The sequence below is a fragment of the Euprymna scolopes genome, chromosome 17 (genome assembly GCF_053919585.1).
Source record: "Euprymna scolopes isolate OS-2025 chromosome 17, ASM5391958v1, whole genome shotgun sequence".
Taxonomy (NCBI): domain Eukaryota; kingdom Metazoa; phylum Mollusca; class Cephalopoda; order Sepiida; family Sepiolidae; genus Euprymna; species Euprymna scolopes.
The window spans coordinates 29,218,956-29,242,520 of record NC_136498.1 but is presented as its reverse complement, the minus strand read 5'-3'; positions in this window follow the sequence as shown (position 1 = coordinate 29,242,520).

The window sequence follows — 23,565 nt, the reverse complement described above, 5'->3', positions numbered from 1 at the left end:
TCTTTGGCCTTTTTTCTCCGTTCTATAGCATATGTTCTAGATGGCCTCCATTTAGCTTTTGTTTTTTTTTGGGGGGGGGGGGTCTCCCTATATATATATATATATATATATATATAAACTGGTAATTAGTAAAAACCTGAAAAAAGTGCTCAATACTATTGCAGAGCAAATATGTATTTTTTAAATTACCATGATAATAGTAATAATATATATATATATATATATATACATATATATATATATATATTATATGTGTGTGTATGTATGCGTGTGTGTGTATGTGTGTGTGTATGTGTGTGTTTTGCGTGATAAGCTACATTTACGTGATAGGTGTGTTAAGTAACACAACCCAGCTGGTGTAGAAGAGCAAACTTTGATAACAAATCTTACTATTTCTCTAACCAGTGAGGGCAAAGGTCAGCAGATGCTAGCGCATTTATTATTTCAAAAAAACAATATTATCATTAACAGATAATAAAACAGACTGATGTAGAAAGCACCACGCAATTTGCACGGGTTTCGGCTTAGTACTTAATAATAGTATTCTTCCTCAACGAAAAAAAAATTCAGTCACTAAAGCGACGAAGCGGATAGTTAGCGTTTTGTAAGATTTTTTTAAAAGTTTTCAAGAATAATAAAATATTTTATTTTAATCAAGTATTTAAAAAAACATTCTTTTGGGGGAAAGAGTTTATTTTTAATTGTTATGATTAAAATATTAAAAAGCAATATTTTTTGCTTGACCTATTGATGGTAAACGATATGTTCGAATATTTATGAAGGATGATAGCAATGCAGAAAAATATGAACGGTGAAAGAATGTATGAACAAAAATCGAAGACCAAATTTGGGGAAAATTTATTTTTCCAAGGATCAGTCACAGATCAATGGACACTTAATGCGAAATATTAATAAAAATATTCGGGACGGCGTAACATCTTTGATTATTTCGAGAGTAAATTCCCCTTTCTCAAAAAAAAAAAAAATGTTAAAGAATAATATAAAACGTGAAAAGGAGGTTTCACTCTCAAAATTATCAAATATGTTACATTCTCCTTAATATTTTACATTAACATTTAGCAATGATTTCCCATATTTACTGATTTGATATTTGTAAAGATCTTTTGAAAAATAAGTAGATTTTCTGAAGATTTGTAACTTTTGTTCAGTTGTTGGGATTTGTGGGTTCTTTCTTTCGGCATTCCGGTTTTTTATGCATCGCCATCACCCTTACTAAACCCCCAGATATTAAGAAAAATACCAGCAGACCCGTGGAAATTCCACGATTGCTTTCCTCATCTGTCGGTATAATTTACTGTTAGTGATAATATTTATCTTGGTTAGTTTGTTTTATGGCATATCAACCATTTTTGTATTATTTGATATTGAGTTTTGTTAAAAAAATTTATGCCTCACGTTCTTTATTCATTCAAATATTTATTCATTTGGTTATTTTTATTTTCGGCTCTGCAGAAGACTACTGAGTTTTCTAAAGAGAGTTGGGCATTTGTATATATCGGAGACACATAACAGAACCGGAACTGATAACGACATATACTAGATTTGACATAATTCATATTTATATGATATAAAGAGAGAAGTAGACAGTTCTTTTAACTTATAGGGAATGAGAATCCATTATATGGGAGGGGATTCAGTTAGATTTTTGAAGGGTGTTTCATATAAAGTTCTTTTCCAAAGATGATGGGACATTGTGATGTTATAAATGAAAAAGATACATATTACCTTTCGATGAAAATGATTACAAGAAGAAAAAGGCTTACAAATTACATGACGATATTTATTCCAGCTGGTTATGATGATGATAATCAGGTATTTGAATGCGTTTAAGAGTTACATTGCCTTGTCTCCCTTCCTGTTTCGCTCCCAAAAGAGGCTCAGCTAACTCAATTCTCCTCTCATCCGAGTCTCCTAGCTGTGATTCCCAGCTGCCAGCTGTGTCTTTAAACTCTCTGAACTGACTGATTTCGAACCCTCTTATCTTAAGTATATTGAATCTGTCTTTCTTTGTGACGTCAGAAACGTGCTCAACCGTGTGAGAGTCCCTCACGTGGATTCTACATATTACACATTTCTCCACACGCCTTTGCAACACAAAGGAAATTCCTCAATCCATTGTCTATTATTCCTAACTGACCTATTCTTGTTTTATGATTATTTCTACTATAATGGCAATTCACTAAATTCATGGTATCGCATCTATATAGCAATATGTATTCACTTTTAAATTTTGAATATTGGGTTCAATTCTCGCCTTTTCCTTTAATAAATATTATTTTCAAATTTATTTACGTCGTTCCTCTAATTACTGGGATCTGTCCACTTTCATACACAACAAAAGGAAAAAAAAACAATAACACTAATATTCGGTGCATTTCAGGTCAGAAAGCTCGTATCTTCAGATAGCTTGAATAGGTAACACAAAAATATTTATCTTGAAATAATAAATGCCTTAAAAACCATGGCCTCTTTCTTCTTCTGTAAATATAATTCTCATTGACAGCTAAATTTCTAATGAAGTATAGACTTTCCTCACCACGAGGGCAGAGTTAGACACAAAGTCGGTTTTTAACGTGGGGAAAATCCAACTTCCCCAAAAGAGACACTCTGGATAGCAAAAAAAAAAAAAAAAAATTGTCTCAGTCATGAAAGATTTCTCCTCCACTGATCGAGGGCATAGCAGGTGAAGTGTAGTATCAGAACAGATACTACACACTAACCTTGGCCTTATGTATTTGTATGGTAGATGTAAAGGGTCAGGGTTATCTTTAGTTTCATTTAATTTTACGCAAAGGTGTTAAATAGGAGTGGAATCTGTTCATAAAAACTGCATAAATCCCTATGAACTAATCTGTTCCGTACGGAGAATTGATTTTAACCGTTCTTGTTATTGTATAGCACAATGATAAAGATCCCTTTCTGAGGGAGCTCTTCAGCTCCCCATATTGAAAAACTTATATTTAAAAACCATTTATCCGTATTGTCCTCGGGGAAGACACGTAAAATCAAGTCGGTATACATTTCTGAATTTTTATTCGTATTACTTGGATTCTTCGAACTACCGTCCTCATCTGTAGTGTCATTTTCACAACGTTTCCGTCGATGTAACCTCCGACCTTCTTCAGGTGTATCTTGTCGAACTCGAGAATGTTTCCGTGAAACTCGAGAATCTGGGCGGAATTTCCGCGAGGACCTTCTCCGCAGTGGTTAGAGTATTTGTGGGGGAAAATCAATTGTAAAGTTATATTCTTCTAAAAGTTGAAGGTTCAATTCTCAGTGTGGGCGACCGAAAAATACAATCGCGAATTACTTAGAACCTCTATCCAGTCATTGCTGACAGAACGAGAGCGTGCTACCTCTGTGAAATAATTCTGTTCGAAATTCTGTCCAAATTCCCGAGTTTGACAGAAACATTCCCAAGTTCGACAAGAAGAAGGTCGGAGGTCACATCGATCGAAACGTTGTGAAAATGACACTCAAGGTGAGAACAGTAGTCCGAATAATCCAAATAATACGAGTCTTGTTTTTATTTCGAAATGTCAGCAGACATCAGATTGGCTCAAGTTCACAGATGTTTATAAAATCTCAACCGTTTAAATACAGGTGCAAACAGTCAACACTTTTTTTTTTTACATGGTGGTCACTACTTATCAAGGCCTGGAAGCCACTCGAGGATAAGGGTTATTGCATGTACAGTGATTAATGGGATAGTATCGTAGTAATCGTTAGTATTGGAAATTTGATAAAGTGTCTTACTTAAGGGGCCGCTTCATCAGGAATTTGTTTATGTTAAACATAAAGACATCCAAGTTGTAGTTAGGTGGGAAACAGGCAAACGGAACAGAGTTCCACAGGCGTGCAGTTCTAAGAAAGAAGTTTTGTTCATGGAATCTACATTTAGATTTAGGCACAGATAAAGAGTGAGGACAATTATTGAAAGTGGCTTCGGCTAGACGGGTGTTTATCGTTAAAGATTGGCGAGGGGGGCAGAGATTGGAGCTCAGACGAGCATTGCCATGGAAATAAACTACTTGATCGACACTAAGATTTATAAAACAGTGACAACATCTCTTTGATTTTGATATGTATCGATCTATTTCTGTCCCTTTTTCTCTATCTAGGATCTAGGATGACTATATAGAAACTTCTAAACATAAAAACAAACTTTCACCAAATAAAATAATTTGGTGATCTCAGTAAGTTTCTAGCTGAAAAAGAATTTCGTGTAGATAGAAAAATGGTTGGCTTTTATTGTTTTTTTTTTTTTTTTTTAAATATTCAAGCAAAAAAAAAAACACTTACGAAACAACTGAAAAGATTTCATTTGTTAGTTTTTATTATTCTTTAAACGTCTAAACAGAAATCAGTAAATTTTTACGATGTGACCCAGCGTCGTTTAAAACCTAAAAAAATGCAGATCTACTCTCTCTCTCTCTCTCTCTCTCTCTATATATATATATATATATATATATATATATATATATATATATATATATATATATATATATATGTATATATATATATATATTATATATATATATATATATTTTATTTATTTATTTTTTTTTATTCAAATTTTCACCCCAAACAAGGCACATTGCCACTTTGAAGCAGGGGGCTACTATCAGGGACTTAATTAGCGGGGTCATTATGAAGGGAGATGAGTAGAAAGATGTTTGTTAACATTACACTTGAACTTCTGCATGTTATTGCAGTTGGGAAAGCAGAATCCCGGAAGGGAGTTCCAAAGACTCGCAGTTCTGGGGAAGAAACTATTGGAGTAAAAGACTTTCTTGCACCTAGGGATCTCTACTGTAAAGGGATGAGACTTAGTAGCTTGTCGGGTTTGTCGGGGGTAGTCACGTCGGGGAGGTACAAGTGTTTGCAGTTCGTCAAAGCATTCACCATTGAAGTATTTGTAGAACAGGCAGAGGGATGCAACATCTCGTCGATGGGACAGAGGCTGAAGCCTAGATGACAGTTCAGGACCTATCAGGTTGGCGACTCTCTTTTGAACCCTGTCCAGGAGCGAGAGACAAGAAGCAGATGTACCAGCCCAGATGTGACAACAGTACTCTATACATGGGCGAATGGTTGCCTTATAGAGGTATAGGATACTGTCAGGCGTAAGTAGTTTTCTAGCACGGTAGAGGGAGCCAACCTTCCTTGCAGTAGCCTTGGCAATGCTCTCAATGTATCTATTCCAGTTCATATTCCCTGTAAACGTTAGGCCGAGGAGTTTAAAAGAAGTATTTTCAGGTAATGTGTTCTTGGCCATTGCTATTGGTGGTAGAGAAGGTTTCTTGTAGTTATTGAAGGAAACAAGCTTAGTCTTAGCAGCATTGAATGTGACCAACCATTTTTGTCCCCATTCTACTACGGATTGGAGGTCATCCTCTAGTGTTTCTGCCATTTCCTTGGATATGTGTTCATTTGTTTTCCCCTCATATCTGTTATAGAGAGTGGTGTCATCGGCAAATATACCCATCTCCGAAACAATTTTATCAGGGAGGTCGTTTATGAATATCAGGAATAATAGAGGTCCAAGGATAGACCCCTGAGGTACTCCCGCATTTATGTCGTATTGTTTGGATGTACGACCGTCGAGGACAACTTTGATTTTTCTTACTTAAGAAGGATTTAATTACATTATGAATTCTTCCAGTGATTCCATATGATCTAATTTTCCTTAGAAGACCATCGTGCCATACCCTGTCAAAAGCCTTAGATATATCGAGGGCCACCGCTCTACCCTCCCCTGTTTTATCCAATGAACGGTATATACGTTCAGAAACTACAGTTAAGATATCTGCTGTTGAACGGGCTTGCCTGAATCCATATTGTTTGTCGGTCAGGAGTTTAGCAGCTGTTAGGTGCTGGACTAGGGCTTGATTAACTAAGGACTCAAATATTTTGGCGAAAAGCGGGAGGAGGCTAATGGGGCGATAATTTAGTGGGTCAGTTCTTTCACCAGAATTCTTAAAGACTGGTACCACAGAGGCGGTTTTCCAGCAGTCGGGAAAACAAGATTCGTTAAGGCATTTATTGTAAAGTTTGGACAGAACTGGAGCAACCTCGGCAGAGCATTTTTTTAATAGCACAGCCGGGATGAGATCTGGTCCACATGCTTTTGACGTGTCTAGGTTTTTTATAATAGCATGTACCTGAGAAGGGGTGATTTTCAAATCGTCTAGTGAGGCGTCTGTTCGCAGAGGAAAATCAGGGAGTGAGTGGTGTACCGAGTTTAGTGTAGAGTTTGAGGCAACCGACTGGCAAGCAGATTAGCCTTGTCAGTTGCCGTGCAAGCAACCTCATGATCGTTTGATAGTGGGGGAATAGTTGACTGTCCATTATTTACTACGCTGTTGTAGATTTTCCAAAAATCCCAGGTTCCTAATTTCTGTGCTTCGATGCGTTTTCTGGTGGTTTCAGAGTAATCTGTCTTAGCTGTCTCTATCACTCTCTTACAATTATTTCTAGCTTCTATAAACTTCTGTTTATTTGAGCTGGACTTATGTCGGTTGAATCTGCGGAAACGCATGCTGCCTTTGACAAATGGCAGCTGCACAAGCAGAAGTAAACCATTGAGGGTGAGTGGGGCTTGCTATAGAATTTCCGTTCGGGAACATGTGCTTCAATAGCAGTTTTGAACCATTCAGTTGTCTCATTTGCACACTGTTCCGCTGGAAGAGTAAAGATATTTTGCCATGGGGCATCTCTGATGAGCTCCCTGATGGCTTCCCAATCAGCCTTTTTGTAATACCTCGTTGTTTTGAGTAGTGGGTCTTCAGTTTTAGGGCGAGAATTTAGGCTGATTTCTACCATTATCACAGCGTGATCAGCATTCCCGAGTGGGCTGTGGGCATTTGTTGTACAGTCATTGGGAACCGTTGTCAGAAAGAGATCTAGAAGTGAGGCATGTTTATCTTGCTGGTCTGGGAAACGTGTCGGAAATGTAACCAACTGAGATAGGGAATGGGATATAGAGAAGCTATGTGTTGCGCTACCAGCTACGTCTGTGTGATATATATAAATTATGAATAAAATTTTGTAGAATTAGAACAAAATTCATTGTTAAACAAAGCAGCATGAATAAATTTATAATGTCCTTCGTTAATCCATGGATTTTCAATGAATGGCTTATCTCATCAGAGGAAATTTTATTAGCAAATACATATTAGTAATTATAAATTTCGCGTATTAGCACATGAATAGACAATTAAATTTGAAATGATAGTGTAAAAAGGATTATCGCTAGTTGAATGAATCAGAATACAAGAATAGATGTAATGTGTGTGTGTATATATATATATATATATATATATATATATATATATATATATATATATATATATATACTAGCATGGATATCCGGCGTTGCCTGGGTTGACATGAAGTTCCGTTTGGAACACACCTGCTATACTAATCATTTTCATCATGGGCAAGATTCCCGTATTATTTTATCTTTAATTCTTCGCTGCTTTATTTCTTTCGTTCTTGTTACAAGGTGCCTCCAATAAGTCTTCAGGCTTTTTTCGTAAACGCACTTTTATTGATAGTACACATATGAAACTCTAGTCCCCTTCGAAGTAATCTCTCCAGGTTTCAATACACTTGCTGTACCGTTCCAACAACTTCTGGAAGGCCACATGAACGTCCTTTGTACGAGCGCGTCAATGCCCCTCATCACAGCCTCTTTCATCTCCTCAATTGTCTCATAACGACAACCTCTAAGGTTGTCCTTGAGCTTAGGGAATAACCAAGTCACAAGAAGCAAGGTATGGACTATAGTGAACTGAGGAACTGTGTTGATGCTCATTTTAGTCAAATAGTCTGTGATCTTCTCTGAGCACCCCTGGGACAAACTTCACACAGATCTTCCTATCTTCAGTTCCTTGCAAATAAATGTGTACAGTTCCCACACTGACATCAAATTGCGCACTTATTGCCTCTATAGACACACTACGGTCCTTATCCATGAAATTCATTATTTGACCAATCAACTTTGGTGTTCTGACTTCCTTATTCCTCCCACACCTCTCATCATCCCTCACAGACTCCCTGCCTTTCTTGATTTTTTATGCCACTCAAAAATTGATGCTCGATTCATGTAAGATGACCCAAAAGCAGTCTGAAGCGTTCCATACGTTTCTGTGGCATTTTCTTTCAAGTTTATAATAGAATTTTGCTGCATATCGTTCTTCTAAAGTGTCCTCACGTCCAAATTGCATTTTTGAAATTCATCAGCTGTAACAATGAGGTTTAGTAGGGAGTATTCCAATTGCTGTTATAGCTGTTTATTTGAACCTGAAATCACACAAATGGTCACTCATCTCATAAGATGTTTAGCAATAACATACTGAATTTTCAAGAGTCTACGACAATTTTAAATGCTTGTACAAAAAAGTCTGTAAATTTATTTAAGGATTCTTTCCCATTATTTCATTTCCTGCGTTTTTTCTCCCACTTTCCTGCATTCCTACCCCAATTCTCCACTTCGCAAGTCATCTTTCAAATGCACGCGCATCTACTGACTTTTCTTATCTATTTTCTTTGAAATCTTTCTTCTTCCCCTTTTCACCTGCGATGCCTGTTTGTGGACGGCTGAACATATACTTGAAAGGTTAGGAATTTTATTAGCTCTGTTTTTCGACTCGTGCAATCGGCATGGGTGAAATGGTATTTATTTCTCTCCCATCGCGAGAAATGTGACACGAGGGCCGAAAAATGGGATTGAAAAGTCAGCGCTCCAGAGGAGGAGCACTTTGGCTAAGATACATGCGCAGCCTCGTCGGTATTCCCCGACACAAGAGTTTCAGGATATTAGCAATAAACCAACATCTTCTCAAAGAGAGAAGGCAAAGCCTAGTCATTACGGAAATGGTCTAAATTTTGAGGCCAAGAGAAAAAAATCCCCCGGCTAAGATACCACACAAAATAGTGCTAAGATTTATTCTATATTGAACGAACGAATCGAGATATTGAATGTTAAGTAAAACAAGCAGTACCCACGTAACTGTCATGGCGAAAATAGTTACATATCCAAAAATTACGAAAAGCAATGAAAAACTAAACTTGTGAAAGTAAGCAAAATCACTATATTACGCTTACTGGAAAAAAGAGATGAGTCGATAGGGGAGATAATTACTGGAAAAAAGAGATGAGTCGATAGGGGAGATAATTAAGTTCTGTTGCTTACGTCACATAACAGGCGTAGTTTAAAATGTCGGACGAATTATATTTTCCATATAAACTTTATTGAAAACTGTTTTTCATTAATAATTATTTTTCTACCTTATATGTAATTTTTGGATATATTACCATTTGTGACATGACAATTACGACGGTACACTTTGTTTTACTTGAAATTCAATATTTTGATTTTCGAATTTCGTTTGTTTATATAATGAATTTTATTGCGGGTTAATAGATCGAATCACAGCTGAAAAATAAATGACGTGCTGCAGAGAGAGAGAGAGAGAGAGAGAGAGAGAGAGAGAGAGAGAGAGAGAGAGAGAGAGAGAGAGAGAGAGTCGCTTCTGTAGTACCAGTCTTCAAGAATTCTGGTGAAAATTCTAAATCATCGTCCCATTAGCCTCCTTCCACTTTTCACCAAAATATTTGTCCTTAGTTAATCAAGCCCTAGTCCAACACCTAACAGCTGCTAAACTCCTGACCGACAAACAATATGGATTTAGGCAAGCCCGTTCAACAGTAGATATCTTAACTGTAGTCTCTGAACGTATATACCGTTCACTGGACAAAACAGGGGAGGGTAGAGCGGTAGCCCTTGATATATTTAAGGCTTTTGACAGGGTATGACACGATGGTCTTCTAAGGAAAATTAGATCATATGGAATCACTGGAAGAATACATAATGTAATTAAATCCTTCTTAAGTAAGAGAAAAATCCAAGTTGTCCTCGACGGTCGAACAATTATATATACAAGTTAGAAAAGCATTTCATCCAAGGCATGAAAATTGTTAAACAAAATGTTTTACTGTAGGCTTTAAAAATAAAGGTACAAGATTCAATTTAAAATTTATTTATCTTCAAAGGGCACTTTTATAAATTTTACAAAGTAAGGTATAAAAATTTAATTTAAATTGAATAAAAAAATTACCTTGGATTTATTTTATGTAATGTACATTCTGTTGCACTTTTTAAAAAAATCATTGAAAATTTTATACCTATATCATTAATTGCAAGATGAAAGATAATGTTTTTAAATTGCAACAAAATGTGCACGACATAAAATCTTGGTTACAGCCAATTACAGTCAGGATCTGATCTGAACTATGCCGCCATCTTTGTTCAACATAATGTCACAACACTTAACAATATCATTAATTGCTAGATGAAAGATAATGTTTTTAAATTGTAACAAAATGTAAATTGCATAAAATAAATCCAAGGTAATTTTTGGATTCAATTTAAATTAAATTTTTATACCTTACTTTGTAAAATTTATAAAAATGCCCTTTGAAGATAAATAAATTTCAAATTTAATCTTGTACCTTTATTTTTAAAGCATATAGTAAAAACATTTTGTTTAACAATTTTCATGCCTTGGATGAAATGCTTTTCTTACTTGTATATTATCTTTTTAAGATTATATTTTAAAACTTCCCTTCTCTCTATTTCAGTTTGTATTTCTCCTCACACCACACCTCATTTTTGCAACCCGCTCTTTGTATTCTTACAGGTCTGAATATTCTCTCTGTTTCAGTTTGTATTTCTCCTCACTCCACAAATCATTTTTGCAACCTCCTCTTTGTATTATTACAGGTCTGAATATGCTCTTTGTTTCAGTTTGTATTTCTCCTCGCACCACAACTCATTTTTTGCAACCCCTTCTTTGTAATACAGGTCTGAATAATGAGAGAATCTGAATTTTTTAAAACAAAAATTTTAAAATAACTTTTTTAGATTAAATTTATTAAAACTTCTTTCAGAATAGAAAATCTTTAAAATTTAATAAGGAACATATTTCATATAGGTTTCATTAACAAATATTCAGTACATAACGAGAAAAACAAAGATGAAAATTTCAAAAGGACTGTATAACTGGTTACAGTCAATAGTAGTCCTCGCCAGCGAAAGTATTTGTTACTGTTATTCTATTATTATTATTATTTAAAACATTTTGTGTCCTGCTTCTCTGACTCCTGGACAGGGTTCAAAAGAGAGTCGCCAACCTGATAGGTCCTGAACTGTCATCTAGGCTTCAGCCTCTGTCCCATCGACGAAATGTTGCATCCCTCTGCCTGTTCTACAAATACTTTAATGGTGACTGCTCTGACGAACTGCAAGCACTTGTACCTCCTCGACGTAACTACCCTCGACAAACCCGTCAAGCAACTAAGTCCCACCCCTTTATAGTAGAGATCCCTAGGTGTAAGAAAGCCTTTTACTCCAATAGTTTCTTCCCCAGAACTGCAATAACAATTTTCATGCCTTGGATGAAATGATTTTCTAACTTGTATATATAATTGTTCGCCTTCGTTATTGTAGTAAAATTCGAAAATTGGAATATTAAATTTCACGTGAAACCAGTGATATCTTCTGAATTGTCATGTCGCAGTAATGAAAAATCCAAAAATTACGAAAAAAGATAATGTGTAAAATTAATTATTAAAGAAAATAGTTTTTGAAAAAAAAAAGAAAAAAAAGAAAAAGAAATTTTAACTTACATAATAATTGATGAGCGTGTACATTAGCAGGGGAGGTAATTCATTTTTGAAAACTGAAAAACTTAAGCAAATTAGAACAAGGAGTTATTTTCCTTTATGTCACACATAATAAAACAAACATTGCGATATAATAATGTTGAATTCATGTAATAATAATAATAATAATAATAATAATAATAATAATAATAATAATAATAATTGTTTGTGTTTTTGTCACCAAAAACTGACGCCATACCAAATAAGCTAAGAGAGTCAAGGAGGATGGAAAACCTGAGGAGAGAAAGCACTAGCCAGACCTCCGCTGGATGAGTACAAAAAGGTCTGCGACTTTGGGGAGGCTTTTTGCACCCCAATTCCAATGGTTGCCGCTAACGAGAAATCAATAGTAAGTGGCTGTAACGATAACGCAAATTTATCTGCAATGGTTATCAAAAGAGGTAGAAAGTATTGGAAATCTGGGGAGACTTGTTGTCACTCAGACTTCAGAGAACAGCACAAAGGAGAAGTCTTTGATGATGACCTGTGTGACTACTCCTAGGGAGTAAATAATAATAATAATAATAATAATAATAATAATAATAATAATAATAATAATAATAATAATAATAATAATAAACTTGGCCACAGTTTTACCTTGGAGCAATTATGCGCAGGTGAAAAGATATAAACACTCTTCATTCCCACACTCACATTACGCATATTCAAATCTAAAGACCACGAAAGAAGAAAAGAAAAACGCTATTTTCACGTCACATACACACAAGATATTTGTTAAGTCCACTTGTGTTTTTAATTCACTTTCTTCTAATAAATCATCATGAGAAAGTCGTTTGAATGAGGACGAAACGTTGATGAACTCCCAAATAATTTATGCTTTTCTTTTTATTTTTTTCATTGCGTTGGAATATCATTTGAATTTTATCGTATATATATATATATATATATATATATATATATATATATATATATATATATATATATATATATATATAAATTAAAATAATTATTTTTACATACCTACAGACACTAGTGATTCATGCTTACGCAATCATCAGTGCAGGAAATGACGATCAATGCTGGTCGAAAGATTCGAACCCCACAACGAAGCCACTTTTGGATCCAGTAACAAGAAACATACCCCATACTTCATCGCTACGAAATTAAGTTGAAATTCTTAACATTAATGAAGCATAATGTTTAATACAGACGATAGAGTGATTAAGTAACTGGAAGTTACTATCTTGCACATAAGGCCAACTGGCCGACTTTTTTCAATTTTCCCAGACAGTGCTCAACTTTAAGAATTCTTTATTTATTAAAAGAAGAGACGTTGCGAGCCTGTCTTTGTTTTACCGTTATTTCCATGGCAAGTGCTCGTCTGAGCTCCAATCCCTGGTCCCCCCCTCGCCAATCTTTTACGGAAAACACCCGTCTAGCTGAAGCCACTATAAAAAGTTTTCCCCACTCTCTATCTGTGCCTAAATCAAAACGTAGATTCCATGAACGCAGCTTCTTTCTTAGAACAGCACGCCAGCGGAACTCTGTTCCGTCTGCCTGTTTCCCACCTGACTACAACTTGGATGTCTTACAAATCCAACGTAAACAAATTCCTGATGAACCGCCCCCTTAAGTAGACACTTTATGAAATCTCAACACTAACGTATAACGTACTGTACATGCAATAACCCTTATCCCTGAGTGGCTTCCGGGCCTTGATAAGTGGTGACCTCCTTGTTAATATATATATATATATATATATATATATATATATATATATATATATATATATATGCACTCCTTTAAATTCGTTTTTCTTTTGTGTGTATTGATATTCATATTAAAAACCCTCTTTTCTACTTATTTAAAAAGAAAATACAATTTTCTCATATATGGTTTCTGGAATTGCATTCACTAGCAAAAGATCTAGCTAATTTGCATATTCTTTTAAACATTTTAATTAATTACCTATTAGTTTTTTCGGTTTTCTTATGGGATAATCATCTTTAGTTAACTATTACGTGTAATTATATTCATGCTGATATTCTACATGATTTATACTTGCATAATATTTGCGTAAAAAGCTTACAGTAAACACAAAATTGTTTCCATATATATTTATGTATACGTATATATTTTTGTTGCACAAATTTTGCCTACAAAACTCCTCCTAGAGTTTTTGGTCTGCAGACATGAAACTTCATATATAAGTTCAAAATAGACTTCGTAGCCTCGTAGGAGATGTCCTTTTCTCCTCCTTGCAACCTCTATCTCACAGAAGAGATGTTGCGAGTTTGTCTCTGATGTATCGTTATTTTCATGGAAAGTGTTCGACTGAGCTTCAATCTATGGTCCCCCCTCGCCAAACTTTCACAAGAAACACTCGTCTAGCTGTAAACACTATCAATAATCCCCCCCCACTCTTTATCTGTGCCTAAACCTAAACGTAGATTCCATGAACAAAGCTTCTTTCTTTTTCTTAGAACTGCACGCCTGTGGAATTGTCTTCCGTTTTCCTGCTTTCCGGCTGACTACAATATGGTTGTGTTCAAGTCTAAAGTAAATAAGTTCTTGATGAGCCGTTCCATATAAGTTATCAAATTTACCAAATTTTCATTACTAATGATTACTATATTGTCCAATTTCTACTGTACACTCTTTAACCCTTATCCTTGAGTGGCCTCTAGGCCTTGATAAGTGGTGATGCCTATGTAAAAAAAAAAAAAAAAAAAATTATTTTAATCCATGCAAAACTTTATATTTGGGTTTTATCGCGGAAAAATCTGTGCAAAAGTGTGAAAATTAAAAAGAATGAAATTTGACAGGTGAAGGTCGAACGCCGGCATTATGAATGCATAATGTAGTTGCCATTGGTTCATGTTTTAATTTTTAGCTTTGCAGTAAACATATTTTCATAGCACAGTCATTTACGGCAGAGGCAAAATAAATCGTGAGCTGAACGTTTTGGTTTCGATTCTCGGTGGTGGCGCATGAGTCTTTTTTTTAAATACTTTTTAAATCATTACTATATATTGCATCCAATCTATCTCTCTCTCTTTCTTTCTCTCTCTCTTTCTCTCTCTCTCTCTCTCTCTCTCTCTCTATATATATATATATATATATATATATATAAAAGTGAAAATGTCTGTCTTTTTTCTATGGTAGATAAGGAAGACTATTATACAGAAAGGCATTACTTTACATAATCACACTCTTTTAATATATACATAAGCACATAAGCTTATGAACAGTATATAGGACCCGAGCAAAGACGGGCAGAGCTGCTAATATATATATATATATATATATATATATATATATATATATATATATATATATATATATATATATATATATATATATATATATATTTATATATATGATGAGAATATTGGAAATAGTATTCCGACGAGATAGAAAAATTAAAAAGGAACAAACCAAGTTATGTGTTCATCAACGTTTCCTTTTTATTGCTAGACTTCCTCTGGATGAATGAAATTAAGAAAACAAAACACCAGTACAAAATATAAATATATTTTTTAATACTATGAAATGTATGACCTTGTTCCATTTCTAAACTCCAAAGAATCGTTGGAAATTTTTTAAAAAGGGGATGCATATCGCTGTGAAAGAGAGTAAGACTTTATTTTTTTTTTTAAATTGAATTTTCAACGACTTTTTTCGTTTTTGAAATAGAACAAGGTCATACATTTCATTACATCCAAAATATTTTTTAAAATATTTGTAATAGTGTTTTGTTTTCTTAATTTCATTCATCCAGAGGAATTCTCGCAATAAAGACGAATCTTTGATGAACATATAACTTAGTTTGATCCCTTTTAATCTCTCTCTCTCTCTCTCTCTCTCTCTCTCTCTCTCTCTCTATATATATATATATATATATATATATATATATATATATATATATATATATCTACATATATATATCTATGCGTGTATTTGTGCGTGTATGTGTATGTATGTACCAAGGTTAGATCGTGCAGTACGGAAAATGTCTCGTTGCTGTAATCTTTGACACAGGGCTCATTTCCAAATAAATGTTTCCCCTATAGCAGAGTCATTTGAAATTAGGAATATTTCTAGGAACGTGTTGAGAAAGTCTCACATCTAATAGCTGAATGGTACACCCCACATAGTCATCCGACATTGACAATGACTTTTTATGGAGGATGAGGATAGTATATTTGCGAAAAGGGACAAATTCAGTTCTGGACTTAAAAATAATTTGTAATTTCGTTGAAAACAGGCAACGGGAGACATAAGAAAACAAAATTCTCAATAAAGTCCTAACTTTTAGGAAATGTCAACTCTTTTTATCAATCCAGTATGAGAGAGACCGTAGATTTATCATTATAGACGGTGGATATCGTGCGTTGAATACATCAATCAAGAACCTCCTTAGAATAAGAATTCTTGCGATGTTGGGAAATTGCTCATTTAACTTGGAATTGGTAAAAATTACCAGGCACAATTTTTGATAAGTTTGATTATTCTTATTCGAATGTAGGCAATTCATGACGAGGCGAATCTCACGGCGGTGGTTGCAGAAATGGTGCGTACCCGACTGGACTGAAAGCAAGGCCTGTACTAATTTGCATAAGCGTGGGCCTCGGAGGGGGGTATAAAACATGATACATTTGTGTGGATAGTCTCGGTTTCTGAATCAGGCAGATCTCCGACCATCGTTTGTTTAGATGTCGATTGCTGTTGTACAAGTTGCAAATAAAAACTAGAAGACGACAAATTAAACAAATCCAACACACCGAAGGGAGAATGAATTTCAATCGATACATAGATCGAAGCAAAATGTGACACAAGGTCGTTTTTAATGTAGGGAGGACCAGCTCCCCAAAAAGGGGTGCTTTGGCAGTAGACAAAAATAAAAATTGCCTTTGTATTGAGAGTTTCCCCTACATCAAATAAGGTCAAACCAACTCAAGTGCAGCATCAGAACAGACTACACCACGATCGCAGCCCAAAAGCTAGATCATCTTTTTTTTTTATTATTTAAACATTATAAAAACGAACTTTTTAATATACTCAGTCATGAATATGCGAACAACAACATGAAGGTTAACTAATTTGCATATTCCTTTGAAAAACGAGTGTTAATTAATTATTTAATTTTTCTGGTTTCTTATAAGTTTATTCGTTTTATTTCACTATTACGCCGAGTTCTATTTATGCATAGTTTCCACATTCTGTATAATTACATGGAATTTAAGATGACATCATTGAAACACACATAAATATTGTTAGAAATCTCTCTCTTTCTCTCTCTCTATATATATGCATATATATGTATATATATATGTATATATATGTATATATATATATATATATATATATATATATATATATATGTGTGTGTGTGTGTGTGTTTTCTTTTCCTTATAAAGGAAATGTTTTTTTCCTTAACGTTTCATTGTTAAAGTGTTTTTTATTTAATAAGTCTGAAGAAATTTTTCAAACGACATATTGTTTGAATTTGTCGAAATGGTTTTGAAACAATTGTAACTAACAATTAAATACACTTTTTGTTGCTATCCACCCATTTCTTGAAGTCTTGGTTTTTGTTAAAACAGTATATATATATATATATATATATATATATATATATATATATATATATATATATATATATATATATATATGACCTTGTCAATGTGTGTGTGTGAAAAGTCTCTATCAAACTACTCTCTGGATATTTGGTCTACAGAGTTAAAATTTGATATATAGGGTAGTTGAACCTGTAGCACACTTCCGGTTTGGTTTTTAAACAGTAAAGTAGCTGCTAAGAGATCAAAATTGAGAAAACAAACATTGACCTTGACCTGGCGTAAGTCGATTATATCCGGGGTTTTTTTTTTCTGCACACGCGCTAATTAAAGTTATAGGTAAAAAAAACACGTTATTTTTTTGCAGGATTTGTATGCGTAGGGATTTGGGTGATACACTAACGTATAAGGCTAGAGAGTTACATGTTTTGGTTTCGATTCTAGCTGATGGCACACAAACCATTCTTTTAAATTTTGAAATCACTACTATATATTAGGTACAATATAATAATCGATAGAGAATTGGCTATATAATAATAAATACTAAATCTGCATTAATCAAAATATATTTAAGCATATTTTACGATCGGACAATGCCGGGAGACCTGCTAGTGTATTTATGTAAATAATCCAATTGATATTTCGCTATAAATATCTCATTTTCAAAGCGAGACATTTTTTGAAAAAAAATTATTTTACTGTTAGTGAGATCATGTATATAAAAACAATCTTCAGAATATTTTTCAGCTGAAGAATTCAATGGAAGTTAAAATATATAAACGGGAAAAGTCGATTTTATTTATGTTTGCTGAAGAGAATTCAAGTTTTGCAAAAAGCCGACAGCGTCAATATGCGATTAAAAAAAAAGCAAACATCGTACTAAATTACGAAAATAAAAAGAAGGTCCATTTCAAGACGAGATGTAAAATGTATGACATACATGGCCTCCCTTCAGTCTTAAGAAACAATAGATGCTCCCTGTTAGGATGGCTGCATGTGTAATTATGATACAAGAGTTGCGCAGTCCCTAACCACACCTCTCATAAGAGAATAGTAGAGAGATACAGACATTTCCGTTGCAAATCTAAATTATCAAAATAAGCACTAGAGGGCGTAATTTTCTCTCTCTCTATCCCTTTCATCCTTTCACCCTTTCACTTTACCCCACCCCCATCTATGTTTCGCAGGTTACTATTGAATGAAATATATGTTTGTTATCGAATCCAAACCAACAAATCATAAATAGCAAAATAAAATCATACCTCATGTCTTCAACGGCCAAGCACTACGTCCTCTGAGACTGAGGACACTTCATCCAAGGTCGTCTCTCATCATCTCATGGTGGTTATCTCTCTGTGAGGGCACATTCGCGTTATGGCATCAAAGTCAACACAACAATATAATACTTAGTTTGAATTTGCTTAAGTTTTTGAGTTTTTACAAATGAATTACCTCCCTTGTTAATATACGCGCTCTTCAGTTATTAAGTAAGCTAAAATTGTTATTTTCTTCGAAAACTATCCTCTTTAAAAATTAATTTCACATTATCGTTTTTTGTAATTTTTAGATATGTTAATTACTGCGACATAACAATTCAGTAGATATCATTGGTTTCACTTGAAATTCAATATTTCAGTTTTCGAATTTCACTACAATAACAAAGAAGAAACACTTATATGTTTGTTATTGAATCCAAATCATAAATAAAAGAATTAAATCATACCTCATGTTTTCAACGTCCTCCAAGACTCAGGATACTTCATCTAAGATCATCTCTGGTTACTCCATGGTGGTTACCTCTCAGCGAGGGTGCATTCGTGTTCTGGAATCACCGTCAGTACAACAATACAAAGCAAAGAACTCTTCTCTGAGTTTGGAAGAGAACCATTTTATTATGATGTTGACATTGCTTTTGGTGTCTGCCAACGGCGGTTGGAACATATCGGAGCTACGGATTCCCAGGACCTGGCCTCTTCGTTTGTAATTGATTTTTAAAGTTATTACTTATCACGTATTGTCGATTCAAGCTTCCAATAGAGAGGCTTCGTGCCTGTCTATCTCGTGTGACGTCATTTCTTCTAGCCCGTATTCTTACAGGAGATTGTAGCGCAGATGGCTTACATGCAAATGCAAGCGAAATGACGTCACAGGTAAAGAAAAAAGACTATAAAAAGAATAGCGTTCGAGATAACGTTAGAGGCGTGGATGCCGTTCAAGATCACGTTAGATAAGACGATCACGTGAGGGACGTCACAGCGGTAGCGAGAGAATGGGGAAATAAATGTCGTTGTACAACAACAACAACAACAACAACAACAACAACAGCAGCAACAACAACAACAACAACAACAACAACAACAACAACAACAACAACAAAGGAGTTGAATTTGTTTTCTTTGTTTACTTCGCGACTGAGGCTACAATGTGTTGGTTCCCGGACAATGTTACAGGATAATATATTCAAAGTTTATCCACCCAACCGCGCCTGACCTCTATTTTATCTTTACGCACTAACATTTTCCCTGCAAATTTAAATAATTAAATAAGTACTAGTGAACGTCTCTCTCTCCCTCTTTCTCTCCTTATCCCTCTTCTCATTGTTTTCTTTTCTGCCAATGGCAGTAGGAACATATCGGAGCTACTGGTTACTAAGAGCTGGCCCCTTCGTCTATAATTGATTTTTTAAAAGTAATTTCTTATCAAAAAGGGTAAGGTTCAAACAGAACCTGCTCTTAAAAAGCTAAGACAGGATTCAAAAAGGCTCCCCCCCATAGTCACACCAACCACTTGCCGAAATAGCTTGTAATCTAAAACAAATCGACAGTACTCCTTGTCATTGACGCCATAATTCGCACCATCTCTTAATTTAACTTCGATATGTTCTCTCAGCTGCCAAAAACTTGATTCGCTGTTCTCCTCATTACGTTCTTCTTAACGCAGTTATTCCCCTCATATGCAAATCAATGCCTTTATATGTTTAAACCACATAAATGAAAGTTTATAACTGTATCATTTAGCAGTTCATAGCAGCGTTTGTTATTACTGTGTATTTTCTTTCCTTCCTTTGCATATATTGCTCAAGATGAATTCAAAATGCTGATTTGTTTCGCAGAAAACGTGTACCTGTTTCCGTGTGCATATGCGCTTGTGTGTAACAATGTTTTGTGTGCTTGAGCGATGCATGTAAGTTTTTATTTTTGTTTACATGATTGATGAGCAAAACAGGCATTCGCTCGTGCAGGCGTGCGAGGGAATGCACATGGTCCTTGTCTCGGAACAATGCGTAGATCGCACGTTGAATTGCAAAAAATATTCCTGGCGTGTCAGAAGCGATGTAGGGCATTTATCTCTCTCTCTCTCTCGCTCTCTCTCTCCTCCCCCTCTCTCTCTCTCTCTCTCTCTCTCTCTCCCTGTACGTCTCTTTCTCTCTTTTTATCTCCGCACACACACACACACACACACACACACACACACACACACACACACACACACACACACACACTATATTACTATTATATATTTACTAGCACGGTACCCGCCCCAGGACGAACGGAACGGTTTTGCGCAACTTTTAAGCTTACTGACAAAGATTGAAATCAATGATTTGAATTTAGTCAAAGCACATAATTTTAACCTATTGGAAAGTATGGTCTCATTTTAAGACAAAAAAAAAATTATTGCGTAAAGTCACGAAAATCTCTGTAAAATTTATTAGTCACATGACTACTACTACTACTACTACTACTACTACTACTACTACTACTACTACTACTTCTTTTTATTCTTTTTTTCACTGCTTTTTTTTTTCACTCCCAAAAGGTGCAGTGTTACTAAATCGTAAGAAGCTACGATTTGGGACCAAATTTGCAGAGATACTATGTAGGGAGTTGGGCAGCGAGATGTCTGTGCACATTACACTTGAACTTCTGTGTGTCAGTAAAATCCGGGAAGCAGTTACCTGGGAGGGAATTCCAAAGTCTAGCAGTTCGAGAGAATAAGCTATTTGAGGGTAAGGCGTTTTTGGCATCTAGGGATCTCTACATTGTAAGGGTTGGATTTTCGTGCTTGTCGGGAGTATTTACATCGAGGGGGTACTACTGTTTTGAGTTCGTCCAAGCACTTACTATTAAAATGCTTGTAAAACAGGCACAGTGATGTCACATTTCGGCGGTGAGACAAAGATCGGAGTTTGGTTGGCAACTCCTTTTTTTTTTACTCTATCTAAGAGGGATACTCCATGCATGGGTGCATAGTGGCTTTGTAGAGATACTAGATACTCTCAGATGTGAGTAACCTTCTAGCAAGGTAAATTGAGTTCACCTACATTGCAGCAGCCTTTGACATTTACCTGTTGTTTGTGAATGTTAAGCCTAGGAGCCTCTTATTGTTTTTGTAGTTTTCTTCTACTGCAAAGCACGAAAAACATTTTCTAACTGTCGGTCATTTTTATGCTGAACAGTTCATCTGTTTCTGAGAGCCCCATTTCCCGCTTAGTTAGAACATATATACGAGTGTCGTTCCTCGTTCCAAAAGTAAAGCTTCCTGCCAACTTCTTTAAAACTAAAACGGTCGCTCGTTTTAATGGTACCACTCCCGTCGTTGTAGCTCTACAACTTTTTTTTAGTTAAAAATAGGAGGCTTTACTTTTGGAACGACCCTTGGATGTGCACGTACACAACGTTGTCCGAGAAACAGTAAAGTCATTTTAGTTTTGAATTTTTATTTATTTTTTTGCACATTTTAAAACTCATTTTATATTGTCTCCATGTTAACAATCTTATTAGGCGGAATAAGTACTTTTGAGAGAAAATAGAATATAAATACATTTATGTTGTAAAGAACACGGTAAAAAAAAAAACACATCAGTATGAATTAAGCGATTTCAAAGCGATCAATCACAAGAGTTGAGAAAAAGGCCATCTTTAAACTTTAATGATAAAGAGACAATAGTCTGAAGCCAAAATACGAGAACACAATGAACATATATCTAATCAGATAACGCTTATATTGATGGTGAGAGTATTGGAATAACAACCAGTCATACTGGCCCTTGCCGCTATTACTAGTTTCTCCCCCTGCAGTCTCTCTCAGCACATTATTTGACTCTCATCTGAAGATGCTCTCAAAATGGGCCGAAAACGTTCGAAACATATATCAATATTTTTTGATTTTCAAACAAAACAGACAAGAAAAATCGAAAAATAAGAAAAAAATAATCAAGAATGAAATAAAATAAAATAAAATAAAATTAAATAATTACAAAACAATTAAACGGTTTTCTGTTGTGTTTATGTTTGTTTAAATAAAAAATGTTGTCTAAATACCCATACAATTATACACACACATATATATATATATATATTGAGAGAGAGAGAGAGAGACTTAGGAAAGGAGAGGGAGAGAGAGAGAGAGAGAGAGAGAAAAGGAGGGAACAATGAGAGAGTGGTAAAAGAATGTAAGAACGAAGAAAAGAAAAAGAGAACGAGCAAGGAGAGTGGAAGAGAGGATAAGAGAGATTGAGAAAATGTGAAAGAAGTGAGGAAGTGGTAGAGAGGGGAAGAGACAGGAAGAGGGAAAGAGGCAGAGAAGGGAGAGAGATAAACAAATACAATAATTAGAAAAAATAAAAGAGTAGCAGGGAAAGAGAGAGAGAGAGAGAGAGAGAGAGAGAGAGAGAGAGAGAGAGAGAGGGGTCGAGCGACTTAGAATATAAGAACAAAAGAAGAAAAAATCGTCATGAACTGTAAAGGTAAAAAACACTAAAAAACAAAAAAAAAAAAGAAAGAAAGAGAAAAGCTCTCCATTATGCAAACAAAGATGAACGTTTCAATCGATCTAAAAATAGCCATTCATCCCTCTCATAAGGTCTAATGTTCTGACATGAGCAGTTAATGGTAGGCGTTGTCTACAATTCGAATCTGCCGTTGCTTATTCTAGGGGGTGCATTCCACAACGATTGCCCATACACCGCCATTAGTTTTGTTTTCTGTTTCTTCGTAGAACTTACTTTTCACTTCCTTTTCTTTGATTTTTTTCCCTTCATTCCTTTCCTTTGTTTCATTCTTTATTTCTTTATTTCTTAATTAACATTCTTCATGTTTTTACTGTCATCAGCTTTCTTTTCATTTATCCCTTCTTTCCACCCTACTCTCTGCCCCTCTTTAACACATAGATTTCGATCTGCGAGCCTGATGACGTTGTGATCTCTGAGTAAAGATCGCTACAGAAACATGTATGCACATATGTAACTAATAATGTTTGTATAAATAAACAT